Genomic DNA, 25,626 nt, shown 5'->3' with positions numbered 1-25,626 from the left:
TCAGCAGCAGCTCACAGAACTTTGACTTTGAACACAATTGCTTTTCCCCCAAAGAGGAGCTACAAACCAGCCAGAAGCTGATTTTTACGGGGTGATATTTATTGGGTCCTTGGTGGATTATTCTCAGCTTGGTACTTCTATTTTTTTTTTACTGTTGTGTGCATGTGTGTGTGTGTGTGTGTGTGTGTGAGGATCGGTTTGCTGCCAGACTTTGCTGTGTGTCAGACAGACCCTAATAAAACTGTCTGGCTGTTTTGTGGCCACCGGTTTCATTCCAGTGCTTCGCCGCCACCGCCTCGCCGCGCTGCGCCCGGCTGCTTGGTATTCACGGGGCACGGCGCTCTTTCAGCTGTTGCTGGGAGCGCCGTGGCACAGACACACACACACTGATTAGTTTGGCATCGACATTTTTTAGTGTGACACCAAACGGAGGTGGCGAGAAAAAAAAAGAAGAAAAAAAGAGAACATAATTAGGGAAGGAGAGAGAAGTGGAAGAGAGACGGAGAGAAGGGTATTAGAGAAAATCAAGTGTTTTGGATATTAGTCATTTAGGAGAAATGAGGTTTTCAGAAAAGCGTGCTGTCTTGGGAAAAACATCCAAGTTTAAAAACCAGGTCAAGTTGTTACACTGAATGAATTCAAACCTTTCCATGGCACACAGAAGAGCAACTACTCTTTAGATCCTAATTACACCTCTACAGTCGGTGTGAGAAAGAGAGTCATGGAATACTTTCATTCTGCCTCGTCTCCTCTCAGGTCTGTCTGAGCTGTTCTCACCCGCCTCGTTAATGAGGATTTAGGTCATGAACTAATTTAGTTGGGACATCTCGCCACCGTGACGGGACAGAAAACACAGGAACGCCTGTGGAATTCAATCAACCTGTTAAAATCATAAACTCTGGTGATTAGATTAAACACAGACAGGAATTTCTAACTCGCTTATTCAAATATGAACAAATCCACTTCTTCCTGAAATAAAATTCCTTCCTCAACCTAGTTGCTTTTCTCTCTCCAGAGAAAATCTAGTGCTTGTATTTCTGAGTGAACTGGTTGCTGCAGGTGATTATCAGAAGTTTAAAAATAAACATTTTTACCTTTTTCACGCACTGTTAGTTAGCTTAGAGGTGGTGTGTGCACAAACACTGATTTCAGTGATGAATTAGATCTGTTAAAAATTTAATTAAAATCTCTATGTTGATAATATCAAGCAATTGCAGAGGTGAGAAAACACAAATTGTGAATCAGACGGAAGTGTTGAAAGCAGCAGATGAAGAATTAGTCTCATTACTGGTTGATCAGAACGCGATTCGGTGACCTGCCATTTCTAATCGGATGGTATCGCACCAGAGTGGCGTTCGATTGTGGATGCTGACACAAAGATTCAGATGTCATTTGACAGAATCTGGAAGCAGCATTCTTGCCGCAATCGTAAATTATATTCAATATGTTTGTTGTCTTTTTAACAAAAACGATTTTAAAATGAAAAGCAAAACATGCAAATTCCTTTACGTCCATGCAGCAGAAATGCCGTGATGTGCTTCCCACTTCCTGAAAGTTGCTTTGCCCTCGTGCAAATGCTGCCGCTTGATTCTGACTTCCACTTTTGGAACGTTTGTTAGAAAGTCGATTGTGCCCTCCGCCAGCGTCCCGAGAGCCGAACCCGTGATTTTTTATCAAGAGAGCTCACAAGTTAGGGTCTCAGGGAGCAGGTGAAGTACGACAGAGTCTACAGAGGAGCTGCAGTCAGCTGCAGGGCAGTGAATGACACCTTATTCTCCTCGTCACTCACAAACGCACACCCACACACACACACACACACACAGTCTTCCAAAAGCACTGACACTTTAAAGTGCCGCGGTTTTAGCCCAGAGGCACCCAGAGCCAGAAGGTATCTGTCTGCCGTCATAAAACCAGACAACTCAGTCCTGGAAGCGGAGGAAAATGCTCCCGCATCTTCAGTCTGAATGTTTCTCATTTAGCTCGAAAAAGCTTGAGCGCGACAATATGTGAAGGTGAAAACATGTTTAGATGTAAGATCAACTCGGTAAAACCAGACGACAGCAGCGGCAGGAGAAAGCGATACATTGTCGGACCTAAATGATCTCCGCTGCTCCCGGCTCAAACAGACAACAGCCTGCACCGCCTGCTCTGTGCTAACTAGCCTTTGTGCTGGAAAAAGAAAAGCCTTTGTCCTAAAGAGCCCCAGCTGATCGCCAGTCCACATTTCTCCCTTCCAGGTTGGTTGGAGCAGAACCACTCTGCTGGACTGTCCCTCCCTTTCCTTCCCCTCTGACTGATGGGTGCAGGGAGCCCCCCCGGCAGCCTCTGGCTCGCCGACAAAAGGTGCAAACGCCATCGAGTTCACTTCGATGTTCGGCAGCTCCACAGCAGTTTTGCTTCACGGAGAATGCGAGTGAAATTCCACGTACAAAGAAGATTTTTAATGAACCGTTATATGAAAACAAAAAAGATGAGCAGACTCGTCCCCGGCGCAGGTTCACAAGCCATCTCCTGAACCTGCCCCCCCCTCACCCTCACTCCCCTTCCCAATTCACTTTCCATCACTTTCAAGCCAGCCGAACTAAGGCGGCGACTTGTCAGAGTCAAAGGCGTCGAGCTTCAGGCTCACTGAAAACGACTCAGCACAGCTGGAGGGAAGAATCCAGGTAGTAACAGCAGAAAATGACAAACTAATTTAGACTGAAACACTTCCAAGTCATTTTTTTGGCTACTGTACCCCCCAAACCCTCTCCCCCACACACACACACCACTGTCTGCCCCCACTCACTCTCCCAGCCCCCCAACCCCCACCTCACCAGCCACCTCCTAACCCCTCCCCTTCAGCCTGATAGATGTCTTTGACTCCTCTCTGGGGAGCATCAGCCAGAGTGGAGGCTTCCGCTCCACCTGACGCGCCACGCTCCTTCCTCCGTCTGCCGCCGAGTCCTTTTGTTGTCCGCCTCGGTGCTGAGGATGAGGAGGGATGGAGGCTGGAAAATGGCAGCGGGGGAAGAAGGTGTGAAAGAAAGAGATGCAGGGGGGGTTGTGGAGGGTTCGTGGGAAGCTGCAGCCAGACGCAGGTCAAAGGCGTGGGACACCCCGTCCCCTCGACTCACCCCCACCTTTCGTCCTCCTCATCCGTTTGCACTGTCAGCTCCATCTCAGCATCCTAGCCCTCCCTCTCCCACCACAACTCCTCCCCCCCACCACCATGCCAGACGAGGGGGAGCAGAGGGGGACATCAGCCATGTCGTGACACCCTGAGCTGGTGTTCTTCACTCCTTCCTTCTATCCTGCAACACGATCCCGACAAACAACAACAAACAGCCAGAAACATCGCTCCATCCAGCCTGACCCCCTGCATCCTGAGCCCTGCCTCTGCTGCCCCCCACCCCAGCACACACACACACACACCTCCCCACACCCTCAGCCCATGCCCGTCCCCTCCCATCCCGCCAGGTCTGTACCTGTCTGCTTGTCTCGCTTGTCTGCAGCTGCTTGCCCAAAGTGAGATACTGCAGCAGGAGTCTGCAGCGACAGCCCGCGCTCTATCTCTCCTCTCTTTCTCTCTCTGTCTCACACACACACGCACACACACTCCCTCCATCCAGCCTTTGCTGGTGAACACGTTCCTCCCTGTGCTGATCAATTTTTTCTCCTTCCAGGGGCACACACAAACACACTCACACACACTGCAGTGAACTGTCTGTGAATGGAAGAAGATGCACTGGAACGGACGGTACCGTCACAAACAAAACACACCTGGACGCCAACGACAAACAACCACCGTACAACCAGCATTACCGGTCACTTGAGACCGACGCAGACAACACACACAGACGGTGACACGGTCACCACAAGAGGCATTGTCACAATATTGTGACTGCGGCTGGAAAACGGCACTTTGGTCAGTCTTCTGTCCAACAGTCGAAAGGTTTCTCTTTGCACTTTAGAGGACTTGCAAAGTCAGATTTGCACATCTGCAGGCAAACCCCTCCATATTGCTGCTACTTCAATAAACATGAAACGATTAATCGAATTAATCACAGTGAATCAATTATGGAAATAATTGTCAATTGTTTTAGTAATCGATTAATCGCTAACTTTAGTATACAGACTCCAAGTCACATCAGTTTTATTTGTATAACATATTTCAGCAACAAGGCAATTCAAAGTGCTTTACAACATAAAAACATGCTACAGTCACCAACTACGAAACAAGCAAGAAACATTACAACTTATCAAATGCCAACATCAAAATCATCAAGCAGCTGCACATCAAATATGTTGAGCAATATTCTGCTTACGAAAGCAACTTTAAACAGGTGGGTTTTGAGTCTTGATTGAAAGGAACTCTGTGTTTTTGCTGTTCTGCAATTTTCTAGAAGTTTATTCCACATGTGAGGTGCATAGAAGCTGCATGCTGCTTCTCCAGGTTTGGTTCTGGTTCTGGGGCTGCAGAGCAGAACCAGAAGACCTGAGTGGTCTGGAACGTTGATATTTTCGTGCCAAGCCGTTCAGTGATTAGGTTAAAAAGAAAAAAAAGGTAATTTGCTGAAAGAACACAGTCAAGTCACCTCAAGTGGCAGTTTTAGCTTCACCTGGTTCAAAATCTGTAAAAGAAAGGAAAAAAAAGATCATACGCTATTACACTTTTTTTTTTTTTTACCTGCACATGCATCCTTTGCTACAAATGATCAACGTTACCTAAATGAATGCTATTTGCTGCATTTTTGGAAATAAAATATTGATTTTCTTATTTTAAAAATAAATTTAATTTTTGTTTATTTGCATCTTTTAAAAATTTTGTATTTTTTCACACAATATAAAACAGTTAAATGGAAAATCCACAGAATGTGCCAATTTTTATTTTTTGGAATAATAAATAACATAAATGATTACTAAAATACTTATTAGTTGCAGCCCTAGTCATAAATGTAATACACATTTGAGCTACAGAGATAAAACTTAAAATTAAACAGCTCAAACTTTTTTCTATAGATCTATGCTAAAGTCTCTTTTGGTGTCACCTTTGTTATAAAGAGTCTGCTTTATCTTCAGATACATATTTTGCATAATTATCAAATAGCTGCTTCAATTTTGAATAATTTTTATTCTAGAATCTGGAATCTATCGACTTTTTCTTGACCAGTTCTGATGTGTAATTGGTAGGCAAAATTTATATATTCTATTCATTAAATATCTATTTAATGAATTTCAAAATTTTACCTGTTAACTTACGGCACCAAAATCCCCCAAAACACTTGAAAAAGCATATAAAAAATTAAATCAACTTGAATGCTTTGGCGTACATGCAAAAGCTTGTACGCCAAATATCTTTATCTGTACAGATATATTTATCTGTAAAGATATCAAGCAAAATTCTAAAAATGTTTTAACAATGATTATTATGCAGTTATTAAATTTGAAACACAGCAAAACTAGAAATTTTTTGACCTCGCCTGGATTTCTCTTCTTTATCTTTACATAATTATGCATTAAGTGTTGATGGTATGGACTGGAAAATAAAACCAAACTGTAGAATGAAGTCTTCTCTCTTTGTACTTCAGAATTGATCAAAACAGAACAAAAAATTACTTTTCTGTTTTTGTGTGCTGATGTCCAGGCGTCGTTTAAATGGCGCAACCTGGAAGACGCCTGGCATCCAAACTTCAAATAGCTGGAGCTTCCCAATGCTTCAACACTTAAAACTGGTCTTTTCTTAGAAGATACAGTGATAAAATAAATATATTTATTTTAGGGTTAGGGTTAACCCCTACCCTACCCTAACCCTAACCCTAACTATAGTTACATAAAAATGTTTATTAATAGCATGCACTATTGTTTTAGATTAATAAAGAGCAGATAAAGCTTGGGTACAAATAGATTTTGATGCATAGATGTGATGATAATTAAATTCCTTTATTTTCCTACCTCCATCATGAAAGCTACAGCAATTTTTTTTCTGCTATGTGTGATAATCCTTAGAAAGAAAATCTGAACTGAAAGGTCAGCTGTCAAAAAAACAACAACTATAAATGGGTGTATATAGTAATGATATAAATGCAAGCAGTTGGAAAGATGTTAAAAAGGCTATTTTCCTAACTGCCCTTCTCTCACACCAGATTTGCCCTTGGCAGCTTGTCCTATTCTCAGAGCTTAATCACCTTCAGGACCCTTAGATAGATTAGGGTTATGACCCTGATCCACATAAAGGGCAGGAGGGAGAGATCTGCAAATGTTATCATTGATTGATTATTAATTCAAATGGAAATCTGCTGTTCAAACTGGAAAATATCTACATATTTTTAAACATGGCAAAAGATCCGTTGTGCTTCCATCTTGCAGAAAAACGACAAGGCACGTCAAGTTGTGCACCCGGGATGTAAAGAACTAAAATCCTGGAGCCAATGTCAAAACCTTGGCCAGGTTGAAGTCTATAGGGGGGATGGTTGGCGCGGTGACGCAGAGACCGAGCGGAGGGAGTTGGTGGTATGCTAAAGCCAGCGGGGCCGGCAGGCGGCAATACAGGTGATCAATCAGCTCCATTACAGCCGTGTCACTGCGGAGTCTGGGATCGTCGTCTCATCTCGCCCCTCCTTATCCACCGCCGCTCAGACAAACACCAACCACCCCGCTTGAACTCCCAACCCCCCATCTTGTTTCAGCTGCAGACTGAACACGCAATTCGCCAGAGAGGAAACGAGTCCACAACCATAAACCCGTACACAAACAGATTCTTGATTTAAAGTGTACAGGAGACCAGAGACATCACTCAGCTCACACATTTGCTTTTCTACAATCCATGCCCCCCAACACTCTGCGTGCAGTCTGGTCACTGAGAACATTAGCGGTGAGGGAGGCGGCGGGGAGAAAATATGTGATGCACAGCGTCTCGCCTCACCAGCCAGCCAGCCAGCCAGCGGGACATTAATGACGATCATGTCTTGTCACACTAGCTGTCGGGCCAGTCAGCAGATCCTGCCCTTGTCCCTGCCCTTCTCCAATCGATGCTATTGATCTGTCCCAGGGGTCAAGGGGCAAGAGCGTATCAATAGGGGGAGAGTGGCTGATGCAGCAGGCGGAGAGGGGCTGTCTCCAGACAGATCGATGACACCCCCGTCTGCCATCGCTGTGTTATGATTATTCATTTGCCATTAACCAGACCACACCGAGGGGCTACGCTTCCTCGGGAAGAAACAGAGCAGGCGAGCGGCTCGATTTTACAAGGAGAGAGAGATTTTGTGAGTCGGAGGAGCTGTAGAGCCGTTCCGGCCAGAAATGTCAGCGTTCTGATCTGGGCCGATTTGTTACTAAGGTTTTCTCCCGTCTATGACGACCAGCGTGAGAGGCCAATCACTGCTCTCTAAACCGAAGGTGGTAACTGGATGACTTTGAACTTTTTTTTTTAATCTCTCTCAGGTACTCCCTAAAGAATATGTGGATGTTCCTGAAACCTCAAGTCAGAACACGTATAAAAGAGTATTTTATCTGTTGAAATGCAGAAGTTGGTTTGTCAGGAGATCAGTTTTCTGTTTTCCTAACTACTGTTTCTGAGTCTCTCTCAGTTTAGCTGGAAAGACTTGGAGGACAAGGATGTTTTGGGGCTTTTTTAAAATAGAAAACGTAAGGCTTTCCTTTTTGCATCTGTTAATATGACGTACAGTTGCAGGAACGAGTTTTGATTTAATAAATTACAGCAGTGAATGCTTCGTTTATTGTTTCCAGAATAAGAAGTCCAGCTTACAGTGTTCCTACAAAAGTTAAATTCCAAGCCAATGTGAGAACATTCTCGGTGTAAAACATTTCCTTCTTTAAGTTTTATTACATACTTGTTCTTCAACTCATCAACTAGCACAATGCTAAACTTACTAGCATCTGGATCTGAAGACTTACAAGTTGTCATACACTAAACAGAGTCTCAATAGGTAGTATCTATGACTTTTTCAGCCTAGTATCATTTTAATTTATGAGTTAAACCAAAATGTGTTCATACGATTGGTAGATTTAAATTTAAAGTTTTGATCTCATCAATGCATTCTTTGTGGCAAGAAGTAATAATAACGAAGAGAAAACTTGAATTATATAAAAGTTGTGATTACTGCAATGCCAGTGCAGGCTTCTCTACTGATTACTGAGGAGGTTATAAATTATTTTCAACATGCTGTTTTTAAATTGTAACAGGAAATCTAAAAAAAAATTGTCATATATTGTCTGATTACCTTTTGGTTATCAGACAATATTATTGGTTAGCACCAATAAGAAAAGCCTAAACTGTCGATACTGATCTTGTTGTCTGAAAATTCACTAAATATAGCGACAAAGTTACTAAGATGGAAAAATGGGGTGACTATTGATAAACGCAGACATGAAGACATGACCTGGTTGTACTTGTCTGTCAGCCATGGATCAAAATCACTTTTAGTCTATATCTAAGAGGGGTATGAATCAAGTTTGGGCATAGCTGTTCAAAACGAGTGCACGATACCCGACAATAACAGCTAACTTACTTAATAGACCATTAACAGATTTAACCCAGTGGTCCGTACAGTAAGCGATATAACTGGAATTGGCAAATTCAGCCAATTTCTTTAAGAGGGACCAACGTTCCCTTCTAATGGAATCAGTAGTGGATTAGGTAACAAAAATATAAACCTCCAATCAAAAAAAACAGTAAGACGGTTTCATGTAGAGATTTCTTTTGCGGGTGTGTGGAAAATGCTGAACGCTGTGCTTAAAATTTCTTCCAACAGCGCTGTTAGCAGTGCTGCATCAAGAGCCTTGTAGTTTGGCCACAGTGTAACAACACCCTAATTCCTTTGACAGAACTACAACACAGAGCAATGATTGCACAATTCACCCTAAAAAATAGAATAGAACAAAAAAAAGGTAAAAACTGAATGGTAAAATACAGATGTAAAGACAAAAAGGTAAAATAAATGTGAAACCTACAAAGAAAAATCTGCACATAATGAAGATGTTTTAAAACCCTGACATTAAAGCATATTAGTGATTTTTTTTTAGAAAACCTTAAATGCAGTTTCTTTAGAGCAGTTTGTGATCTGATCCTTTCATTTCTGGATCATAAATAAATAGCAATCCATTGTTTAAAGTCCAGACAACACAGAACCAGACTACAGTCCTGATTTATTAGGGTGATTTTGCCCTTTGTTCATTTTTAAAGTAGTGTAGATTTATCTAAGGATTTTGTGAATAACTCAAAAACATCAATAACTTGTTGATTTGTGCTGTTGCAAATGAAAGCATAAAGCTTCATTTGAATAAATTTTCAGACATTTTTCCTTTTTTTAATTTTTATAAATGAATAAGGGAAAAGTCAAACATATTTTCATACTTTCCTTCTTAATACTTATGCAGACTTCAAATTTAACATTTTCAGGCTTTTCAAGACTATTTAGAAACAGAGTTAATGACAAGCTAGTTTGGAGCCAAGTTGAAGATGATTAAAATGATCTTTTTTCTCTGTCATCCAACTGTTATGGCAGTGTAGGCTGGAAGAAAATAGAAACACTGCAGCTATTCAATGCACCAAACGTAAGCAGTTCCCATCAATCCCTATAATTTATCTGTTTAACCAAACCATAAATGTGGGCGCAGCTGGACCCAACGGCTTTAAGCCGAACTGTCGGAGCAGCTGGACAGGGGAGTGCTGAGGCAGCATGATTCGCAGCAGCAAAGCCTCCCTCCACACATCTGGAGGAGCCATTGAGGTCCAGAGGTGAAGAAAGATGAAAAGTAATTGCAGGTCTTAAAATAAACACAGGCAAGGCCCAGCTTGAGTCTCTTTCTGCTCTGCTAAAGATGAGAGATGTTTCCATCTTTGAAATAATCTGTGATGAAATAACGCCACAACATTTGCTTTTGAAGGAAATATTACCTTCCGCACTTTGCGCGTAGTAGTAGCCGGTTTTTGAAGTCGCTTCTGACCGTTTTTTTTGTAAGCGAGAAGCCGGATGATGTTTAGGTGGCTGAGGAGTCAGAGCTTCCTGACAGGGATGTTGAAAAAATCCAGGATAAAAAGGGCTTCTAGGGTTTCTGGGAATTCACCAGGATCGTGTTCCCACATGGAAACCGGTTTAATGACAAAGCCTGGGATGGCAATCTGAGGCTGATTCAGGTTGAAACTGTTGGTATTGCTAGCTGTCATTACTGATGACCCAAAGATCTCTGCTTCATTGTGCTCAGTATCTGAACTAATAGGAAACAGAGGGCTATGTTGAGGGGTCTTTGTGTTTGATGTATCCTTTCACTTAGAGTATGTTTCAACACTAGCCATAAGGAGAATATTGTTGATAAAATCAAGGGCTGAATTTCAACTAACATAAAGCCAAATCAGTTCCAAGTGATCATCAAACAACCACAAAAAAAATGATGCAAAGTCATCCACTTGAAACCTGACCTAATTGTTTGAATGACAAAGTTTTAAGCGAGACGGTCCAGTCAGCGGCGGCCCCAGACATAGCGAAAACACCGCCATCCATCAAAGTGAAAATACTCTGTCACAATGATAAAGAACTACAGCAGAAATTACAACCAGCACTCTCTGCACAGACTGCATTTCAGATCAAGTCACCCTGAAGAGAAACAATTTCAAGCTGGTCCGCCAGGCCATTTTTCTCCGGCGTGCCGCTTCGGAGTCATTTTACAAGCCGTGGTCGAGATGAGGTCTCAGGCAGCCGTACCGCGTTCACGTCCACAGTAAACAGAGATGCAAGCTTCAGCCTGAAACCAGATCTCACATCGCAAATGGTCATCATACAGAACTGTGGACAATGCATCACCAGGCGCAGAGGAAACGTAAACAGATGAGGTAGTTTCCAGTTTGATCATTGAGGAAAAATTATCAACTGTTCAGGAGGCCATAGCCTCATATAAACACCAAATACTGGCTCAAATGCTGGCTAAAACAATATTGTATGTGTAGTGTATATAGTGCATATTGGTTTTTATAATAGATTTTAAAATTGGTATAATTTTTGTTCAAATAATAAAAAAATAATCTCACTTTAAAGCTTAAACCCAGGGATGCACCGATCCACTTTTTTTTTTTTACTTTCAATACAAAAGTCTGAGACGTTTCTTCTGTTTAAAACAGAGACTTAAATGAACTGATTTACAAATTTATTTGAGAACATCACATTTATTACGCCAATAGCTTCACAAGCTAGGTCAAGCATGTAAATTCAACACAATTTTAATTTATTCAGTCAGTGAAATTAGCAGTATAACAGCCATTGCAAAATAAATAACAAAGAAACCGAAACTGACTAAAACAAAAGGTTGACTACCTTCGTCAAGAATAAACTGCATCAAACCTTCTTTCAAATGGTTCAGAAAGTGCACTTAAGAACTCTAAATATAATGTAAAGTAACTAATAAAGCATGATGTTGCTTAGAGCACAAAGCATAGAATTAGACTGAATAGATCCACTCTTATTCATTGGACACATTGTCACCGATACTCAATTTAAATTCAATATCAGGACCGATAAGAGATATTAATATCGGATCGGTGCACCTCTACATAAAACTGGACCTAATTTGTTCTTAAGTAATGTTTTTATTCTGCGTATTTACAGGCCAGTGCAACTGATGCGTAATGTGTAGTATGACAGCATATAAACATGTAAATGAAATATCGATTAAAAGTTTTGAGCATCATGCGGTAGATCATATTTAAAGCTGATCCTTCAACATGAGATGCACAGATGGGAAAACATTCCAGTTTTATTAAACTTTTAAGAGCCACTATTAAATGTTTAAGCATGTTGATGTCATACATGTACTCCAAGGAAAGCTAGAAGGTTGTACAGTTAACTCCCAGGGTATCATTCTAAACCATACAACCTACTACCTCAACCCGGATGTACACATTTTCAACAAGGATCCCTCCTCCCTAAATACAACAAAAACTGAGTTGTTTTCTGTTTTAATTTTATTTTTATTTTTAGCATCATCAAATTTCATGCCTAAGCCCAGGGAATGTTCTAGATCAAGTGTCTGCAACCTGCAGATCTGGAACTGAAAAAGGATCTTTTGCTTTGGCCAAAACTAATAAAGAACCAACGGATATTTTTAGAAGCAGATATTATCAGATTTTAGATTTTTGCATTCAGTTTCCACAACAAAATAAATTAAATTAAATTCAATTAAAGAAATCAACTTTACTTTTTATTAGGTTAGAAGCTATTTGTATTCTTTCTTTAATTTTCCACAAACATTAACATCACAAAGAATAATATGTATCCATCCTTTTGTTGCTTAAGTTTTATATTTTCTTCTATTGTAAAACCTAAAAGTAGAAATAAAATAGTTTTTTTAATGACAAATTTCATGTAGATATTTCTGAAAAATTATAAGTTGTAACATGTGTAACAGTTGCAGCTCTAAACTAGTCGCATGTAGCCAGAATGAGGGCAAAAATGTGTCTTTGGTTTGAAAAGGTTGCAGACTCTTGATCTGGAACTGGAGATGCACCGAGAATTCTGCTGGAGATCCGGGATCCTTTTTCACCCTGATCCGACCCGATTCACAGACTGGACATTTTTTCTGATCAGTGAAAGCACCACACATAAATGTTACGGAGTTGAGAAGATGACAATGCTGTTTGGTGTGGAAGTTGTTATAAAGTGAGGAGAGTTAGCCATTTTCAGCTTCCTTGAGATGCTTACAAAGAAAGTTAGAAGCTATTTAAAAGAAAACTGTCGAAATAATTGCCAAAGAGTGTGAAAGAGATGAAGACATAAAAGAGATGTATGTGAAACTGTTTTGGAAATCTCAGAATTACTCACAAAGATTAATGCTTTATTAATGTTAACTATGCTAACTCTGCTAATTGCTGATTTGAGTACTAATAATTTAAAATGCAAGCTCTGTTATTTGTTGGTAAATGTTCAAAGAATCCTGTTTTATAACGTTTGCTCTCCCACACTCCCTGCTCCAAATATTAATAATTAATGACCACTCAAGGTACAAAGGTATTGTGTATGTTGTTATTTTATCTTCTTATAATATCTAAAGAGTTACTGAAATCAGAGGTCTCTGAATAGGCAGCTTTATAAAAACACACGGTGCATCTCCATCTTCTATAAGGTTAAGACAATCAAGCATTGCAGTTTCCACGCGTGTTATGGGTCTGTTATGTGAAACAAAAACAAACAAAAAGTCAAAAGACGATGTTCACACCACAGTGACAAAGACCCACAGAAGCGAGCTTGTGCTGTTAGATTTGCCACAAGATCGGATCTACGGGTTTGTGCCAAATGGTCATGGGCAAAGTATCAACATAACTGGGCAAAAGGCTAGCGTACTGATGTGACACCAAATAACGTCATCACAAAAACATTTCTGGCTAGATGATGTTTTGGCAGCAACTCTTCTCTTTAGCGTTCACACAGTTCTGGAACAATTCCTTAAAAGTTATCGCAAACAATCAAAGTTCATCAAACAGATGGGGAGAGGACTGGGCTGACTTACCCAAGAATGTGTACTGGGCAGGGTGAAGGACTTTCTGGTGAGACAAATTGGAAGTTCACCGCCCTAAAAGAAAGGAAAAAGATTGTTTTTAGATACCACACAACAGAACACAACCATAGGCCTCTGTTGCTGAATATCTACAGTTTTAATCCTGAACCAAAAGCCCGCAGTGCCTGAGAAACTCTATGAGGAGTGTCATGGTGAAAAACTAAAATATCACATGACGAAATCTGCCGGGAACTATTCTGGCATCCGATCTACATGGGAAAAAAACATTTAAACACAAATTACAGAACACTCTCGAGTTGCCGTGCCTCGGCTTAGAAACGATGCACTTCTCAGCAGTAAAATATGATGATGCGTACCTCCTCCAAGGCTGAAAAAAAAACACTAATCCTGGATTTCCACCCATCTCTAAACCAATCCGAATCCCACTTTTACAGGAATTTCCCTGAAGAAATATCAGACAAAATCTTCTAACCTCAGGATCTCCTTGGCAGAGTGAATTAATAATAATAATAACCAGCATGGTGGTGTTGCGTGTCATTATTCCAAAGTAGGCCACAGAAGCGCCACAGTGGTCTTTGTTGCTGGCCAAATGCAATGTGGGGAGAGGTTAGCTTGACTTAGCCAAGACCGCAGATAGCAAAGAGGGGAGAGCAGGGCTTGAGAGAGATGCCAGTGTAATCAAGCATGCTACGGTCAGCTAACATTAACTGTGGCGCTGCCAGAGAGCCACAAGCTGCTGAATATTCCTGCAGCCGCAGTGCACCAAAGGAAAGTCTGAAGTGAGACCTCTCTGTTGAAGTTTTCTGTCAGTTTCAATAAAGCAACACATCTGCAGACACAATCTGAGCCAAAAGCATGAGAGTCACTAAAAGTATGGTTCAGCAATGATCTGTCCGCCATCTTCTCTGACGCTAAAGAGAATTAGAGATGACCAAAGAGGATAAAACTAATTTTCTTGCCTCACATTTTAAAGTTCTCCCGTTCTTCTTCCCGTGTCTTTCCGTCAGACTCCTGCCTGGCAACGCTAAATAACACCGACTGAAAAGATCACCTGATCTGTTGCCACAGAGCCAAAACATTCCCACTAAGCGTTCTACTGACACTGGAAAGACATCTTTTGTCTAAATCAACATGTTAGCCCAGCCTGCCCCACTCCCTAAATCTGGCACCTTCTGGGGGAAAGCGGTGCAAAGCGGTGCCATGGCAACCTCTGTCTGCCAGGCTGCCCAGCGAACTGAGTCGGAGAAGTAAGGAGTATTGTGTGAAGCTGGAATGATCGACCCCTTCCAGAGTCAACTCTCTAGGCGTGTTCATTGCTCACGATTTCACCGCAGATCTCACTTTGTTTTTAAAATACAAGACAGGATGCACAACAAGATAAACGATAGCTCTATATTCCACCTCTTGATTTAAATATATCAAGTTGAATACAATAAAGCTCACAACCACGGGCTTTATTACCCACTTTAGCTCAGCCGTATGAGACGTTTTAGCTAACACAAACAGTAAATTGGGTTTTAAATGAGTCATTGAAATACAATAAGTGATGAAAGTGGAAAAAACTAGGTTCTCAACTATGTATTACATTCCTCTTAAATCTCCCCTTCCAAGAAAGCCAAGAAGTCTGATTTAACTAAAGCTTCAGTTTAACGACCAGAATATGGAGGATGATTTTCTTATGAATTACCAACAGCTCCTTACTTTTTGTTTCTAAGCAGTTGACTTTATGGATCAGCTGTAACAGTAGTTACTGAGTTACACTGTCGTGACTTGACAACACAAGATTATATACTGTGGAAGTGAACGTGAACCTCTCACACTAAAACAGAAGAATTATGGCAAAGATTATGGCTTCTGTATTGTTGCGTAAAGCAATTTTATGCTTTTAAAATGACTAAAATCTTCCATAATATTATTCCTACACTTAAGAGTTTTAATAATGAGACACTAGAGAAAATGTCAGTGACCGGAGTTTATCGTACAGTTTTGCTTGTTTTGTTTTTAGACTTTTGTAGCTCACAAGAAAACAATGTTTAAGATAAAGAAGCACCAACTATCACTTTAATGCACACATTAAAACTAAATTAAGAAGGTGTCTATTCTACAGTTTACTTTATGTAGCCAAATCAAACTGACAATATATGAAGATTATAGACAATTATAGATAAATAGCAGTAAAAACTGGGTCTTCGTTTTAAACAAAAGCAATTGAATCGCTATATTTTCATTATTCCTAATATTCTCTGCAACTACTTTGACATAATGGAAATTTAACTCAAGTTTATTGTACTAATTCTGCATAGTCATGTTAAAGGTTGCTACATTTCACAAACTGTCAGTCGTCTTTGTGTCTCATGTTTTTTTGGGGGGGGGGTTGCGTTGCAACATGTCAAGCAATATTGACATGTTTATGTTTTGTTAATATTCTGCAAAGTTAAAAACCTTTAAATAAAGTATTGCAAAAAAAAGACTTACTGGCCTGAATATAACACATTTTTTCTAATTTTAGTCCAAAAAAGGGTGACTTGAAGTAATGAGCTGACAAGGTGGCTAAAGTGTACATAAATTTAGAAGTTTGCTGAAGACTTGAACAATTTAAACACAGAACAGTAAGCTAAACTGCTTCCTGCCATTTGAGCTTCAAGATCTGCAGTCGGATTTCATTAAAAGGTCCACAGTTATATAACTAGTTTTAACAATCTGTATGTGTGTTACTATGGGTTTCTCACTCACCTAGAGAAACACCACTTAGCAGTTCACACTCGGTGAGCTGAGGTTGAAAACACTGTGTCTGTAGATGCTCAGTCGATTAGGATCCAATCAAACTTTTCACCAGCTGGGATTTACAAACTGGACCGCTCAGATTGACTCTTTCAATAATGTTCCTCACACCGGCAGACTCAGCTGGGTCGTCGGCAAGACCTGCTCGTCATGTTCCGGGCATTTTAAACAAATGCTTCACAATAAACCTCATATCTAGCATCGTCAGTGTGCAGCTGTGTTGTGATTTAATTTGATCTGGAATCTGTCTGTCACCATTCTGAGTATATTAGAGCAAAGAACAAGGCTAATTTTCTTGCTAAATTATTATTTCATAATAAATAGCTAGCAATACAGATGAATGCAAATGTGTATCGTCTTCACTCAAATTTGAGCTCAGCCTCCTTAGTTTTCATAAGTTCCAGGAAGCCATTTTTCTATCGGACTACCTGGTAAAATATACTGGACTCATTTAATTTGACAGGTTTATCTGGTTTGTTGTAGTATGAGGGAAAAAACAACTAAATCAAGATGCTTATCCAACTCTGAAAACTCCTTTTGAGTGACGAGAATAAAAACAAACATTAAACTTACACATGACGTCTACAGCCATCTGAGGAACAGAAATAAAACACAGGCAGTCTATAACTTGAGAAGTGTTATGCCCTAGAGTGTTGCCACATATGTTACAACAACAATAATGGATATTTCAATATAATTGGAATAAATTCTTTTATTTTGTTGTATTTTTCCACATACTTATTTTTCCAAGCTACAGGCTCCCTGAGCAGTGGCTCACCTGAACTTTCTTAGCTTCCAAACGAAACAGTGAATTTTTGGAAGGCTAACACTGCTGTAACATGGCAATGTAATGCTCTCACAACGAGAACGGTGACTTATTAAGCATTATAATGGTTTTGTATCCTTCTCTAAATATTAACAAATTGCTGATAGCAATGGTCTAAAACATCCAGTAGCAGGCGGCTTCATTAGGTATGAAAAGAAAAAAACTACAAAAGTTACCATCCCTATGTATACTGGTACAGGAAGGGTTTTATTAGTATTATACAATGATTAATGTTAAAGAAAATCACAATAAATATTACACATCTCAACAGTTTGGGGTGTCATAATTTCCCCCAGAAAGACTTGTGGACATTACCAATTGATTTGATCCACAATAAAAGTAGAAATTTCACAAAATTTACAGGAAAAGCTACACAGAATGTTGGCCTTTTGGGCTTCCGTCTAGCAGGGCGGGGCTTGAATCAGCTCGGCTCAACTCTCCAAACAGACAGAATAAACCAGTTAGCCATAGCTGAAATACTCTCTTAAACACTGACGTCCTCCAAAAAAGGAAAACATTAAAAAATATATATATATAAAAATTAGAAGCTTAGTGCAAAGCTCGGGACTAGAAAAACTTTTCCATAAGTTTTGTCAGCACATGGTCGACTGGAGCCGCAAGGATACATGTGATGAATCACATCAGAAACATGGAGAATCCATGGATTCCCCATCTAGCTTGTCACTGCTAGTCACTGCTAATTCTTCAACATTCAAATAAATCAGGAGGAGGCGAGGAGAGACCTTATGGAAGGTTTTGTTGCTCTGTGCTGAATCAGATATTCTTTTAGGGGGGATAAAAAAACAACCAACAAGTTATTTTTGGTTAAGCAATGCAAACAAAAGGCTGCAAGAACATGAGTGCTAAAGACAAAAACACAGACAGTCATGTGCTTTATTGGAGATGTCTGGGACAGATGGAAGAAATAAAAATGAGCAAAAGTCCTGATCACTATGGAAGCGTGAACAAGCTTTTACTGTTTGCAGACATATTTTGGTGCATTTTTTAAAGGGGAGATTTTCATGAAATGTGAAAAATACTAGATTTTTAGTTTTCCACTTTATGTTGGAGTTTATAAGAAAAATACAGGAATATACTTAAACACCTCGTAGAATCCTTCAATGTTCTGTTGAACCACAGCAGTTGGTTATATTTGTCACAGTAACTGTGGACTTCTGGCTGTGGATCTGCTGAACTGTTTTGATCCATTTCACAGTTGCACAAATTTTGGGTTAGTAAATGTGGTTAAAACATAAAAATTAAAAATGGAAAAGTGGAATTTGGTAAAAAAAAAAAAAAAGAAAACGTAATTTGGAAAATAATTGAGAAGGAAACAGAACTGTTTTATTACACTGTTGGGATCCCTGTTTTTCAAACACTTTTTGAGCTGAATCAAAGGTTCATATTTTCATTAAGGACATTAATTAAGTGTGTTCTTCTCTACGGTTTTGATCAACAGAGAAGTGGTACTTCTCTGTCGACGTGGCTGTTGAGTTGCTTCCTACTTACTGGTTTTGTAGAAAGACAATAAAAACGCTGTCATGCTATGGCAGTGTGTAGATTTTTCAGGCCTTTTTATGCTTTCAAAAAAATTCCACAGTAGTAAAAATTGTCTCACTTATTAAGTATTTCAGAATAAATATTGAGTTTCAAATTTAGCATCGTGACAGCCCTAAACTTTGCTTAAAAAAAAGAAAATCATGAGCAGTGGTAATTTCTGTGATGCAGTAAAATAATTTCAAATATTCATGCCTGCTCAGCTCCAACTGTCTGTAATGTTTTGGTAATCAGCCTGCAGAAAACGGCACAACACACAGCCTCTTTGATGCAATCAATTCTTTTATGAACACTTTCTATCATCACCTGTAATTTGAATGGGTTTCGTTACAAGATTAGAGAACAATAATGTAACCACAATATTAGATTTACGTTAATATCACACAAGCCTTTTACTGGTAGAGGCTGGTTAAGGTTGGATTGCCTTAGGAAGAAAACCTTTCTACCACGTTGAATAATAAACCGAACTTCACTGAATTGATTTAGCTGTCGTTCTGACACCCAAACTGTCCACAAACCTCAAAGCAAGATGGCCAAGCTGTGGCCACCTGAGCCCCTCATCTACTGCAGACGGCATTAAACAGGCTCAAACCAAAGCAGCTCCAGCACATCCCCTCACCAAGAGCCTCATTTCATATCCAGAAAAGCAGGAGGCCTGGGTCAAAGTTCAAATGAGAATTGGGGGGGTAAAGAACTCCCCTTAGGGAGAGCATATACCATGGAGAGCCAGACAGAGGTGGAAAGAAAAAAAACAAAACAGACAGACTTCTGGACGGAGCGATCTATAAAATGCAATATATCATTTGTCAGTGGGGGAGGGAGAGGCCAAGGAGGATGAGACAACAAATTAGAAGTGGACAGACATGAAAAGCTGAGGAGAAGTACGTCATTATTGAAAATGTTGTGTTTGTATACAGCCTAAAGTCTGCCATGTGGATTTTATGTGATAGGCTCAAACAAAAATGGTGCATAATGTGAAATGGAAGGAAAATGAGTAACACTCTGAGAAGTACCTATTAAGGCATAAGCAAACCCCCCATCACAGCCAGGAATGCCTGAATTTTAACACAAACCACAAACCTGGAATAATAACATTTGATTACAGAAAATTAGAATACTATTAAATTTGATTTACCAGTTTCAGATAAATTAAAACATTTGAAATGGCTGAACATTAAAGTTTAAGACTTAAAAGAACTGCCAAGGTTAGTTTGCAAAAGTGCAAAGAGTAAATTTCATAGCATAACTGTTGAGTTACCACAGGTACAATCAGATACTTTGAGTTCAATATTCAGAAATACATCTCAGCAAATAACCAATCGTCAGTGACTGCGTTCAAGCTATGCCAATTAAACTCCGCCCACCAAGTCTTTACTCAAATGCTGTTAGTGGTGGTGATGCTCGTAAAACAACGAAGGGCTTCTAAATCATATTCTGTTTAAGGCCCTGTCATCTATGCAAACTATTTTAAATGCAGTTGTTCTGTTTCTAACTTTAGCAGTTTGTTAGAGAGCTATTCGCTGTTCACTCCTTCATAAAAACATGGCATTAAAAAAAGCCATTACTGAAAGACGGCCGTCTTCATTCTTTCATTTCAGCACTGCAGAATATGAAGACATCATCTCCGTTTTTCTTGTAGCAGAGAAAGTCTGAGTTGGTGTGAAGATGGGTGAAGATAATCCTGGGAGAAAACATTTTAGGTTCTGCAGCCTAAGCTACAATGGAATGCTTTACATCAAACTATGTTCAAGTGTTCAAATTGTCCAATCAAAATGCAGACCTAAATTGATAATGGCCACTTTTCAAATGCCAAACTGTACAAACAGCTGAAAGCTATTTTTCTTTCACCTCACACAGGGGTTTGGTCTATAACAAAAAAATCCCAAAGAAGTTTAAGGTCCAACATCACGAAATGCAAAAAAGTTTTGATTTTCACAAGGTACTATAGTTAAACCACAAAATTTAATTTAGACAGAAGTTAAATGTCAAAGAAATTAGAGGAAAAGTAAAACCTACCACTCTTTTCCAAAAAAGAACAAATGTATAATGTGATAGATTAAGAGCAAAACACAGGACCCCGTTTTCTCAATCTTTCATGCACTAATTTGGAAAACCTAGAACTTCTTTTTGAGCTATTTTATTCTTCCCATCCAAACAAGAGGCATCACTTCTCAAGCCATGACAGGAAAAAAGCCAAGAGTTTAAACCAGACAGAGGTTTAACAACCGAACTAACTAGTGCCTAACTACTTTTCAAGACATTAATTAAGGTTTCTGCAGGTTTCACTAGCTCAAATATAAGACTTTTTAAGGCCATTATGAATTTAATTTAAGACTTACTGTACATCATGATGGAAATATGTATATATAAGCATATATGTTTACATTTACTTACTTTAACAGGGTTTATTAAGTTGTTGGCTATTGTATGCCTGATATCTTGTTCCCAAAACCTTCAGTGTAGGTCCAGCTTTTTGGTTCTGGTAGTTTAAATTAGACCTTCAGAATGCAATTTGTATGGTTGGCAACAGTCAGTGTTGAAAATGAACGATGTTCACCCAACTGGCAAAAACTTTCCACTTAGAACATGGCGAGAAACGAGAAAATACACATATCTGCCAAGACAGAATGTAATACCTGTGGTTAGTAGATTTAAGGCTAACTGACCTTTTTCATATGAATTTAAGACAATTTAAGGCCTTAATTTTAGATAAATACATGTAAGGTCTTTTAAAGGATGTGGGTACATCCGGTTTATAGAATATATGTAGAAGCCTAAGTTGAAACAGGAAATGTGACTGTTCTTTTCAAGATGAAATGGTGCAAATTCTGTAAAACAAAATGTTTTACCAGCTCAAGGATAAATTTAATATGTCAACACAGACACGGCAGTCATCTGAGTGTCGAACAACAGAATTCAAATGTCACGATTCTCAATCTGCATTTCGGGGTTCAGCACACAGCGCAGTCTGTCTTTAAACAGACCTTTTGTTTATTGTCAGGCTTGTTTAGGATAATAGAAGTATTGTCAGGGAACTGTTAAATTGATGTGATGTTGCTTTAAGAGCCAAATTGCCATCCATGGGCGATGACTTTGCCTGACCCACCTATCTGTTAATGCCGCTGCCTAGCACCAGACTAAACACTGAGATTTCATCACGCCCTATTGGCCACAGATGGCTCCCCTTCAGCCAATCACTGCGCAGGGAGGGATGATGGAGCGTGAGCTTCAGATAATAAGGAGCTGGCAGGGGGGGGTTGAGGAAAAGAGGCTGTGTAGAGACAACCAAACCAAAAAAAAAAAAAAAAGTAATAATAAAAAAGCACCAATCTGAAAGAAGAATTTCTGATACCAAAATTGATCAGAAATGAATTTGGGGAAAATATTCCTGCATCTGAACCAAAAGAGGGATTATAGCAGGGGTTTGAAATGTCAATGCATTATAGTCAGAAAGGAAAAAAAGGTTTGTAGATTGATTACCCGGCTTCTGACCAGGCCACCGTCCCACCCTACTGTAAGCGTCGCTAAAAAGGATCAATAGCTAATGAATTCCAAATGGCAGAGCTTCACAAACATAAATATGTCCTCTACATGGCTGCATCAGGTAGGCTCCTTGGATCGATGGATATGACATTACACCGAGGCAGAGGAATGCATCTTCTTAATTGACCTGAGCACTTTTAAATTCATTCAAACAGCAATTAAAATGGATTCAAATTGTGTGGCACCTCCATCCAGGAAACTTTTACTCTGCATCCCACTCACATTACGACCTGGGCTTTTGCTACCACTGAGCTATATCAGGCTGATTAGACAATTTGACTAAAACCAGGGAGAAGTGAAAGGCTCAGAACAGCATTCACACCGTTATCAGATTACAAGTCATCAAGTAAGAAATGAAGAAGTGAAAGAGCAAGATTTTGCTCCCACTAAAAGCAGGATTATCAATCAGGTATTGGCTGGTTGTCAGAAAATCTTTGTTTTGAAAAGTTGCAATTTAAAAATGTTCCATTATACAACTCACGTTCGGCTGGCCGTTTCGACCTAAATATTGATACTATCGAGAACAGGCTTGGTATTGGATCAATACTAGAGCGATGAAATTGATACTTTGTTTAATGTTTCTCTCCCATTTGTCCACCGATTTCTCAAATTTCCTCACAGAGTTCATGCCAGATATGAAGGAATTTAAAGGTCATATATCAAGAGCTTACATTTCAATTTAAGAGCAGGATTTCATGCCTTTGTAATGTTTGCACTCAAAACGTCCGCTTTCTTTCAAATACAATCTGTGCAATTCTGCTGTAAGCAGTTTTATTATTATATATCCAGACAGCTGAAAAACAATCTTACTGGAACTCAAAAGTATACACTTATGTAAAAATATATACCCCAAGCCTTAAATGAATATGGCTGATTATTAACCATTTTTTAAAAATATATTTTAAAAAATATTCCTATTTAGGGTGTGTATTAGAATGCTGCTATTATTTTCTATTGTAGTCAGTTAATGAAAAAAAAAACCCACTTGTATTTACCTACAATCTTTGCCCTGTATTTTATCATAATCGTAATGAACAAACTGTAGTCAAATCAATAAATTATTCAATGATAATGATTTTATTTTAAGTATTGGTATCAGCGATGCTAGCCTGTATTTACTTGGTACCAAACTGATACCAAAATTGCCAGTTCATAAGGCTTAACGTCCTTCTACAGGCAGGCATGAGAAAGCAGGCAATAACTTATATTTTTGTGTCAAAATAAAATAGTAAAAACTGCAATTTAAAAAATTATTATAACTGTAATAAACAACATATTATTTTGCAATAGTAGGTAGTTACTTTACTGTTTAAAATAGAAGCAAATAAACTGTGGTACGCATATATTAGATTTATACTTTATGCATGAATATAATACCAATGAAAAATTACACAGGGAGAATCTAATGCCAAACCATGTCTGATATCTTTAATATTAGGTTTAAGCAGCTCAACAGAAACTTCATGTCTTCTAATTCCAAACTCTTTAGCAACATGTTTTTGATTTTGTAAATGAGGTTGACAACAGAGAGGGGTTCTTGTCAAAAAGAGGCTTCGCCTAGAAAAAATATGAATCTGGACTTTAACACTGACAGTTTTATTGTCATTATTGTACTTGAAAAACATTACAGAATAAAACAAGGCCAACGTCTCCCTGTGTTAGACTAATTTCAGCATTAAGTCTGCACAGACGGAACGACGCTTTCATGTCTGAGTCTCCCAAATCTCTCAGGATTATCAATCCTTTTTTTTAATCACTGCAACCCACAGCAGTAATATTATCTAACAAGGGGATCATTTATTGTTCCTTTCTGCTTCACATGATCATACAGACCTCTGTAAATTTCAAAGAAACTGAAAGCCCCACGATGAGCAAATCATTTTGCCCAGACTGCGTCTTGCTGAGCAGATTGTAATCGACCACGATGAGGATGACTTGCCATTTCAGAGGCCGGATAGACGGTTATTATAACGGCACCTTTTCTCTGTGACCCCACTGAATGCCTTCCAAAAGACAATCCTTCAGCACAACCTCTCATTACCAAAGCAATTGTCTGACAATGCGAAGGAGAACACTAGAAATTAGCAAATTAGTGCAGGACTAAGGAGAAATGACTGCTATAATTAGGCCTTTGCAAAACAATCAGACTCAATTACGAGGTAGCAGTCAATAGGCTGAAGCTCACAAGCAAGATGAGATGAATTCAGATCTGATGATTTTTAAATGGTTATGGGAGCCGATATGTGGTGTGCTCTCGGTTTGACGTGACAGGGTGTGAAATCTCAACACCTCAAGCTGCGGCCAGTGAGACAGGTGACCGCCAGGTACATCAGCGAGCTAATAGACCCTGCCGTCAAACGAAAATGAACATTAGTTTGTTTTGTAAGTGATATTCTGAGCTCCGTCTGAGTGCTCAGAACAAAGAGGAGCAGCTGCAAGCCAGCAAATTTCAACATAACAACAAAGATGGTAGAAATGAGACAGAAACGTGCATATTTAAATATCTAAGCACAAACAAACACAAGAGATTCTAAAATAGGTTCAGTTATAGGAAAGACTCCGAAGTCACTTTTTTGACACAAGTTACATTCAATTCTTTAATTTACAGAGACGATATGTTTCTATTTCTAACTGCTTATTTTCAATATAATACCAGTTACTTTTGGTTAGTCATTCAGTATATGTTATTTTTAAGAGCTTCTTAAAAAGATCGCTATAAGTGACCCAAAGGAAAATATGCTTATTTATGGCCCAAGTATAAAAATTACATATACTACAAAACTTTGACCTTTGGGCTGAAATATTGTTTTAAACTGCAACAAATTTTCCCAGAGTCGTGCTAAACACATTTTTGTTTAAATCATTGCAAAATTTATGTGATTATGTGAAAAATCCCTACATTTTCTGGCATTTACATATTTTAAAACAATGTATGAAGATAGAAATGCATTATATTAAACAAATATAATAAAATAGCAAACAATTTGTGACTAAGAGAGATGCAGCTTGAAATTCTCAGCATAACAACTTAAAAAATAGCATTGCTTAATATTTAGGTTACTATTTTACAAGAAAAGTAGAAAAGCAACCATTTTTTTCTACCACTGCTAAAGCAGCGTTGATTATTACAGTTTTAATAAAGTCATCCATAACATTTATTTGTCAGTTTGACACAGACTTCAGCAAAAACTCTGATCTGACTCCCACTAAACTTCTCAAAAAATTGAAGAGCTTATTGTGCAGAATCTTGTTCTGTTGTTTATGAAATAAATACAAAAAGCTGATATTTCCTAGTTTATTAGTTGGTCAACCTGCTCATGTAGCCAGCCACATACAGCTACTAACTTGCAAGTAAATACAGAGAAAAAGTCTAGACTCTGAGAAAATATCAAGTGTTCCATCGTTTTAAAATC

The 25,626-nt window shown here is 39.0% G+C and overlaps 1 long non-coding RNA gene across 1 annotated transcript in view; it reads right to left on the bottom strand.

Moving 5' to 3' along the window:
• Positions 1-25,626, bottom strand: part of LOC116728473 (uncharacterized) — a 54,574-nt gene that overhangs the window by 4,756 nt on the left and 24,192 nt on the right. The window contains exon 2 of the long non-coding RNA XR_004340992.1: positions 13,498-13,560. This is a non-coding gene — a long non-coding RNA (uncharacterized LOC116728473). The remainder of the gene's footprint in view (positions 1-13,497; positions 13,561-25,626) is intronic.

This window comes from Xiphophorus hellerii, chromosome 11 (assembly GCF_003331165.1).
Source record: "Xiphophorus hellerii strain 12219 chromosome 11, Xiphophorus_hellerii-4.1, whole genome shotgun sequence".
Classification (NCBI taxonomy): domain Eukaryota; kingdom Metazoa; phylum Chordata; class Actinopteri; order Cyprinodontiformes; family Poeciliidae; genus Xiphophorus; species Xiphophorus hellerii.
This window is presented reverse-complemented; position numbering and strand designations above follow the sequence as displayed.